Raw genomic sequence first — 7,521 nt, forward strand, 5'->3', positions numbered from 1 at the left:
CATGTGATTTACTGCCCCTGAAAACCCATGGAAGAGTCAGCTATGGGTCAGTTTCGACTTGATGGTACATAGCAACCACCATCAGAGTTCATTGTCGAGTTGGAGAAAGCAATATTGAAAGGAGTTGATACTTCAACGGACATTTTAGGAAGTATGTAATCATATATAAAACTATTGCAGTTGCAGTCAGGGGGCAACAAGAGTGTTTATTCTTGTGAATAAACGGGCTTCTCACCCTTACTTTCAATTGAGCCAATGCAGTGACTTTAAAGGATGATTTTCTCTGGCTTATGTTTATTAGGTACTGCTGTGGATGAAGTCAGGCAGAATGTGGGATTCTTCACTTCATGCAACAAGTGAAACAAAAGTTGTAGAAATATAAGTGGTTTGTAAAATGGTAAAGTTCGGCTGGTAATTTCGAGTATCTAGGATATATACTATTTGTTCACCATGTTGTTGGCTTCCCCAATCCTTAATCTTCATATAAAGTGCTTAGGAATCCTGAGTGCCTGGAAATGTGTGGAGCTATATTTCTGTTTAATCATGCCATTCCTTCTTCACTGCTATAACTTGAGGCATCAAGAGCAAATTGATTTTGCAGTGCCAGAGGTTAACCCTGTGCATTATCTTTGTGAGGTGTTCTTCAAAATCTCTTATGAAAAGTCAGGGGTTCTATTTCAACACGAGAAATGATTGCACTGAGCCATCTGATATGTAGGCTGTTGGTGTGTGCTGTCCTTCCAGCGGGTTTTCAGAGGCACTAAATCACATGGGAGGAGATTGCCCATCCTCCTACGGAGCACCTTCTTACCAGAGACATTCTAACATAATGTGGCCTAGGGATGGAAAGCAAGCAAAAAGGAAACAACTTTAAAAATTTTCATTTAGGATATGCTGTCAACAGTGAAAGCCCTAGTGGCTCACTGATTAAAGTGCTTGGCTGCTAATTGAAAGGTTGGTAGTTAGGACCTACAAACCACTCTACAAAAGAAAGATGTGGCAGCCTTTGCCTCTATAAAGGGTACAACTAGGGAAGCTGTTTTACAGAGTTCCTGTAAGTAGAAAATCACTTGCTGTAAGGTTTTCCGAGAACCTTGGTACACAGTATGCGACTGTGCTGCCCTCTACTGAGCCATGAGGGAACTTAACTGGGAAGGTTCTTTCCGACTCTTACCCTATAAGACTAAAACTGCCCCCAGATTTCCAAGGGTGTACATCTTTACAAAAGTAGTCTACCACTAGGGAGCTCTTGACTAGTGGCAAGCTGCGCTTGCAGCTCCGCGGTTCGAATCCACCAGATTCTCAGCTGGAGAAGGAGCCACCTCCTGTGCCACTCGGATCTGATTCAGCAGTGTGCACACACACTAAAGCAGTCGATCACGTCTTCCTTTTGTAGAGTAACTAACTGGTGGTGGATTTGAGTGCTCACTCCTTTTTTTTTGGTTTTGGAGTTGTTTGGGTTTTGTTTGTTTTTTTGCAACTAAGCATTATAACCACTGTCGCAGTGAACTTCTCTGCCACAGTGGTACACAAATAAAGAATGTAATTCAAAGCATCATCTGAAGAGCTAGAGACATGAGTTGTTAGTTGAATTTTATTCGAGGTTGACTTGCTGATAGAGAGAAGGTGGGGCAGCAGTATTTTCATTCACAGGGAATTGTTTTTTGTTGTTGTTTTTCTATAATTATATTTTATTAATTTTCATAAACATTTACAGAGATTTTGGGCTTCCACTCATTCATTGTTGCACTATTCTCTCTACCTTCCTCCCAGTTTGATCTTGTCCAAATGCCACAGTGCTTGTCAAAGCCAGTTCTGATTAATCTTCTTTGTCAGTGTGTCCTTTGCCATTCCCTATCACTCCTCCCTGAGAGAGACTTCACCCTGATTCATAAGGAAAAGGGGATGGCGTATTCTCTTAGCTACTTCCTGCTGAAAAGGGACGCTGTGGGTTTCAGGGTGAAGATCTTCTCTCACTACTCTAAAGGGCCCCTTTGGCAGTAGGAAACACATAGACTATTATGGAGATTGATTTTGGAATTCAGATGCACTCTTACTGATTGTGCTTGGCCGTACATGTTCATATCCTTGAAGATGTATCATGGACAGGGAATTGTTGAGCACTCACTTTGCAATTGAAAATACTGTTATGTGGCATAAGACGTGTCTACCTTGGGTAAGCTTGCAGCCTCATTGAGACAGTGCTCACAATGCAAAACAACATACAATTGGTAGTAAAAGAACTCTGGGAAGGGAAAATCCAAACAACTGGAATCATTAGATAAATATTAATGGAAGAGATGCTGGTTGAACTGAGCCTTGAAAAATAAATAGCCCAATTTTATAATTGTCTAATGTGCCAGGCAAATAAGCTAAAATACAATATTATATATGGCTACTTTTCCTCCTCAAAAAAAATATGTAACACTCAGGTGGAGACTATACATGTGAACAGATCATTTTATACTGTTACACTTAAATCAGGGAGCACTGTTGGTAAGGAAGTGTGCTGTCAACTCAAAGGCATATGGTTCATATCTGCCAGCTGCCCCACAGGAAGAAGATGGGTAATCAACTCCCACGTGATTTACTGCCTCTGAAAACCTGCTGGAGAGTCAGCCACAATAACAATACTTAAAGCAGTGGACATTTAGCTAGCTATGAAAAAAATAGCAACAAAAGTAACAGTTGCCAGTGTTTTGGAATGCTTATTTATATCAAGCTCCCTACTAAGGGTTACATTTACATAATCTGTTCTGTGAAATAAATGCTGTTATTGTTTCTATCATGGAAATAAGAAAAATAAGACAAAATAACATGGAAAAGTCTCTATCGTATAGCTTCTGAGTAGAGAGGCAGGATTTATTCAGTATTTACATAAAGGGATAAAGAAGATAAATGTTTAGGAAATCCTCTGTTAAATAAATCCTGAAAAAGTTTCTCCAGAAAGGTAGGTACAAAAGGGTATTTTGGTGAGGGGTTAAAACAGCACAATTGAGACAGTATGAACTCTATTTCTGCAGTTTGGATGAATCCTGGGGAGTAGTTGAAGACCAGGCTGGAAAGACACAGGCCAGACTGCAGAGGATATGCTCTCTTAGCCTAGAAACCATAAGGAGGGTACAAAAATGAGGTCTGGTCATGTCTGTGTTTTCGATTTGTGACTGACAAATAGGGTGGAAGAATTTAAAGGCGGTGAATTTATATATGGGCTGATTGTAATTTCAGGTTGTCTGATTTTTATAATTCTAGAAAAGTTTCTTAAACTCTCATTGCCTCCACACACTTGTAAAGTGACCTCAGTGCACTTATAAAATGTGAATGTTATTTAAAATAGTTGTGATGATTAAGACATGGTTCCTCCTTTCAAGTTTAGTCTACAGGGAGCGAAAATAAAGAGGGGCCTTTAGAACACCCGGAGTCAGGCCTAAAGTCCCTCTTGAATTGGTAGAGGTCAGACTCAGATGTCCTCACACTGCCTTCACTCTTTTTACACCTTTGCTTGAGTTTTTTTCATCGGATCGCAGTTCAGAAGCTACTTTCTATAAAAGGATTTTCCTGTTCTCCACCTCCCCAAATTGGTTGAGTGCCTCTTCCATGTTCTAGAGCCTTTAATCTTAGTCCTGCTTCCACAACACAAAACCAATTCCCACAAGGTCAGACATCCTCCACACTCCTCTGCCTATTTCTATTAATCTACCACCAATCCTACTGCTCTATTGGGTCTGAAATCCATTGCAATCGCTACATAGAACTCAACAGAAACATGGTTACGGAGTTTTATTAGGGAAATTAACAGGTTACCTTCAGGCTGGGCACAGGATACTGTTTCTCAGGACAGCTTCTAAAGTGTGCTCACAGGCCATTCAGCCTTTAACTTTACATCTGTAGAGGCCAGTGTTCCAAAGCTCTTTGTCCTGCCAGGTATGGCGTCTCCCCCTCGTCCTCCAGAAAACAGGTGAAGGCCCCTGGCTCTGGCTCCCTGAGTCAGCAGCCGCAGGTCAGCTCTGTCTCATGTCAAATCTCTGATTCTCCGCTGTGGTTGCTGCTGTTGTCCTGTAGGTCTGGCTGGCACAAAAATCTGTCCCCTAAAGACACATGCTGTGATCTCAGCTCCTTTTTATTCTTGCTTATAGTGAGATTCCCAAATTATTACTACTGAACCTGCTCAATGTAGACCTGATCAAATGGTGAAACCAACCAACCTCCTGTTGGATAGACTAACACATTCTGTTTGCATGGTCTGCCCAGCCATGTGGCAAATCCAAGGGCAGAAGCTAGGAAAGCCATTTTGAATAATCCCCTACACCACAAAAGGGGTTAGATATAGAAAGAAATCTATTGAGCAGGAACAGCATGTAAAAAAAGATCAAAGATAATTATATTCCAGAAAGTTGAGAATACTTAAGTAGTTGCTGTAACATAGAGTGCCAGGAATTAGTAGAGGAAAGTTAGGCCACAAGGGCTCTTTGGACTTAGTATCCTGGTAGCATTGAGAAGCCTCTTTAAATATTTTGAGCAAGGGAGTGGCATGATCAAGTTGACTTTTGGAATAATCAAAATAACTCATGTGAAGAATAGAATAAAATGTATGTATGAGTAGTGCTATTAATTTGGGAGAGACAGTGTGGGGAATGAGGGTTAGTGTGAGGAAGAATGTTCAAGTTGAGGCATAGTAATTTTGAAGTACAATTAAACACCTAATTGGAGAATTTCATATGATTGTCATGGGCTAGTTAAGAGTAAAACAAGCTTATTACGATGCTACAAGCAGCATAATATCATAGAGCTCTTGTGGTCTAGTGGGTAGAGAGTTGTGCTTCCAACCCAGAGGTGTACAGTTTGAAATCACCAGCTGCTCCACAGGAGAAAGACAGTCTCCTGTGGGATTTACAGCATCTGGAAACCCACTGGAAAGTCAGCTATGAGTCAGTTAAGACTCAACAGCAACAAGTTGGGTTTTGTTTTGGTGTTTTGATTTGGTTTTTTACAGTACACGAGGTAAAGGTCTCTCGTGGCAGAATAGGTGCATAGTGACCAGAAAGTTGGCCGTTCAAAACCACCAGCAACTCCATGGGAGAAAGATAACGGCAGTCTGCTTCCAGATTACAGCCAAGAAGGCCGTGTGGGCCATTCCAGTCAGCCCGATAGGATTGCTATGAGTCAAACTCCAAAGCACACTCCAGGGAAATATAATTTTGAAACCTGAAGATATGATGGGGTTGGAAAAGAGTGTGTAGATTCCAGAAATGCATGGGAAGTACAGCTGAAAGGACCTGGTCTGAAATGTAGGACTTGGGAAGAGGCAGGAGTCCTATAATTCCCACATTTCTTCTTGTGGGTTACTGAGTACGTGATGGTACAGCTGTACATTTAGCAAGGAAGATAATGAGTTCAGTTTTACAGAAGAGTTACCTTGAGGTGTCTACAGAACATCCAGGAGCCCTATGACACAACAGTTAAGCACTTGACTCCTAATGAAATGTCAGTAGTTTGAAGTCACTGGCAGCTCTGTGAGAGAAAAGACCTAGCTATAGTGAAACTTCTCACATGTTTTGGGCGTGTTGTCATAAGAGGCCAGTCCTCAGAGAAGGTCATCCTGCTGGGAAAGGAAGAGGGTCATCAAAGGAGAGGAAGCGCTTCTGTGAGATAGATTGACACAGTAACTGTCCCAATGGCTCGAGGGGTTTGGGGATTAAGCAATGTTCAGACCTGTTCCTAGTTTCACTTTGAATTGTAGTTGACTTGATGACAGCTAATAACCCATCTTCTCCCATAAATATTAAATCTGAAACTGATTGCTGTGGAGTTGGAATTTACATACAACCAGCAGGTTTTCAGAGGCTATAAATCACATGGGTGGAGACTGCTGATCTTGCTCAGAGGCTCTGGTAGATTCAAACAACCAGAGTCACCACCTTTGGGTTCACAGTGCAACTCCGTATGGATTAGGTCACCCGAGCTCCCTCCCATAAAGATTACTGCCTAGGAAACCCAGGGAGGCAGTTCACCTCTCACCCTGGCTCACCAGGAATCAGAATCAACAACTCATAACAAAAAACATAGAGCATCCAAGGCAAAAGACCACCAAGGTACTGGATTTATGAGTCTAGAGGTTAGGGAAGAAGTGAAGCAAGAAATACAGAGTTTGTGTCCTTCAAGATACACTAGTAACGCGGTGGAAGTGAAAGCACATAGATCATGAGAGCTAGGGACAGGCTGACCCCTTGCAGACTTCAGTTGCTTTTTCCATCTGACTTTTAAAAACTGATTACAGCAAATGAAACACAATTTCTTAAATGAGATTCAAAATAACATCTTGTTTTCTGTGACAATGCCTCTGCAATTCCTGAATAGCTCCAAATTACCCTAACTCTGAGCATCGATATTTCCTCTGGCTTTTAGTCTTGGAAAAAAATGTTCTAAACCTTTGCCATCACCATGCGTATATCCAGCCTCAACTCTGATGCAGGCATTCCTGCTTAAGCTTTTATTTTGGTTTCTTCACAGTCATTAGGGTGCATGTTTGTCTTTGTTTACTCTGACTCAACTATATGTTTTAGGTAGGGCCTGATACAGGTGTTACTTAATAGCTACTGAGGTCTGACAGTACAAGGCCATAATTATGCTGAAATTGAAGTTACTTATAGAAATTCATACACTTCCCAAATTGTTTTTATGTCCTACATGGAAACATTTCAAGAAACCCAGAACAGACGTACTGGTCTGACCCAGCGCTTCCCATTCATTAATCCCTAGTCACCAGTGGCATGGGAAGAGGGTTCTTTAACAGAGCATTATACATAACACCTTTACCAAACTAAACATAAACTTTTTTTTAGTAGTTTAATGCAGAAAGTCCATTCCACACCCCCCCCATCTCTTTCCTCCTTTTACATAGCTCATTGGCCTAGGAGTAGCCTCTATCTGCCAACTTTTGGCCAGTGAAGGATATTTAAAGAAAAGAATACAACCATCAGTTAGAAAAAGGAGGGGGGACAAAGGAGAATAATTAAGCTGTAGCCTCAACTGTGCCTTCCCGTGCAAGGTGCCCTGACTCCACAGCCCTAACAGTTGACTTCACTTGTCTTGCTGCAGTTGACAGCTACGTGACAAGTTTCATGACACCTATAGCATTTCATTTTGGTGCAGTCTTTTTGAATGTGTCCAGATTCTCCACAGGAATAGCACTTCTGCTCGTCTCCGTGGTCACAGTCATGAGCCCAGTGGCCTGGTTTGGCACAGTTGTAACAGCACTGTTTTTGCTCTCTCTTGGGCTCCTTGCAGTTCTTGACAATGTGACCATCTCTGCCACAGTTATAGCAGGCGTCCTCCTGAACACCACAGTCCTTGGCAAGATGACCAGATTCCCCACAGTGGTAATAGAAGACTGGAAGAGATGAGGAAACAACTGGAAACCTTTGCCGTGGCTTCTCATTCCACAACCACGGCTTCCTCCAGAGGACGTTCCCAGGCCCAGTGGCCAGCCCACCCACACTTGAAGCACTCCTTGCTGCTCAT

At 42.0% G+C, this 7,521-nt stretch overlaps 1 pseudogene; it reads right to left on the bottom strand.

Annotated features, from left to right (window-relative positions):
* Window positions 1–7,012: 7,012 nt before the first annotated feature.
* LOC102867265 lies at window positions 7,013–7,521 on the bottom strand (annotated as a pseudogene).

This window comes from Elephantulus edwardii, unplaced genomic scaffold, assembly GCF_000299155.1.
Source record: "Elephantulus edwardii isolate Elephantulus edwardi_28Jun2011 unplaced genomic scaffold, EleEdw1.0 scaffold00273, whole genome shotgun sequence".
In the NCBI taxonomy this organism is placed as follows: domain Eukaryota; kingdom Metazoa; phylum Chordata; class Mammalia; order Macroscelidea; family Macroscelididae; genus Elephantulus; species Elephantulus edwardii.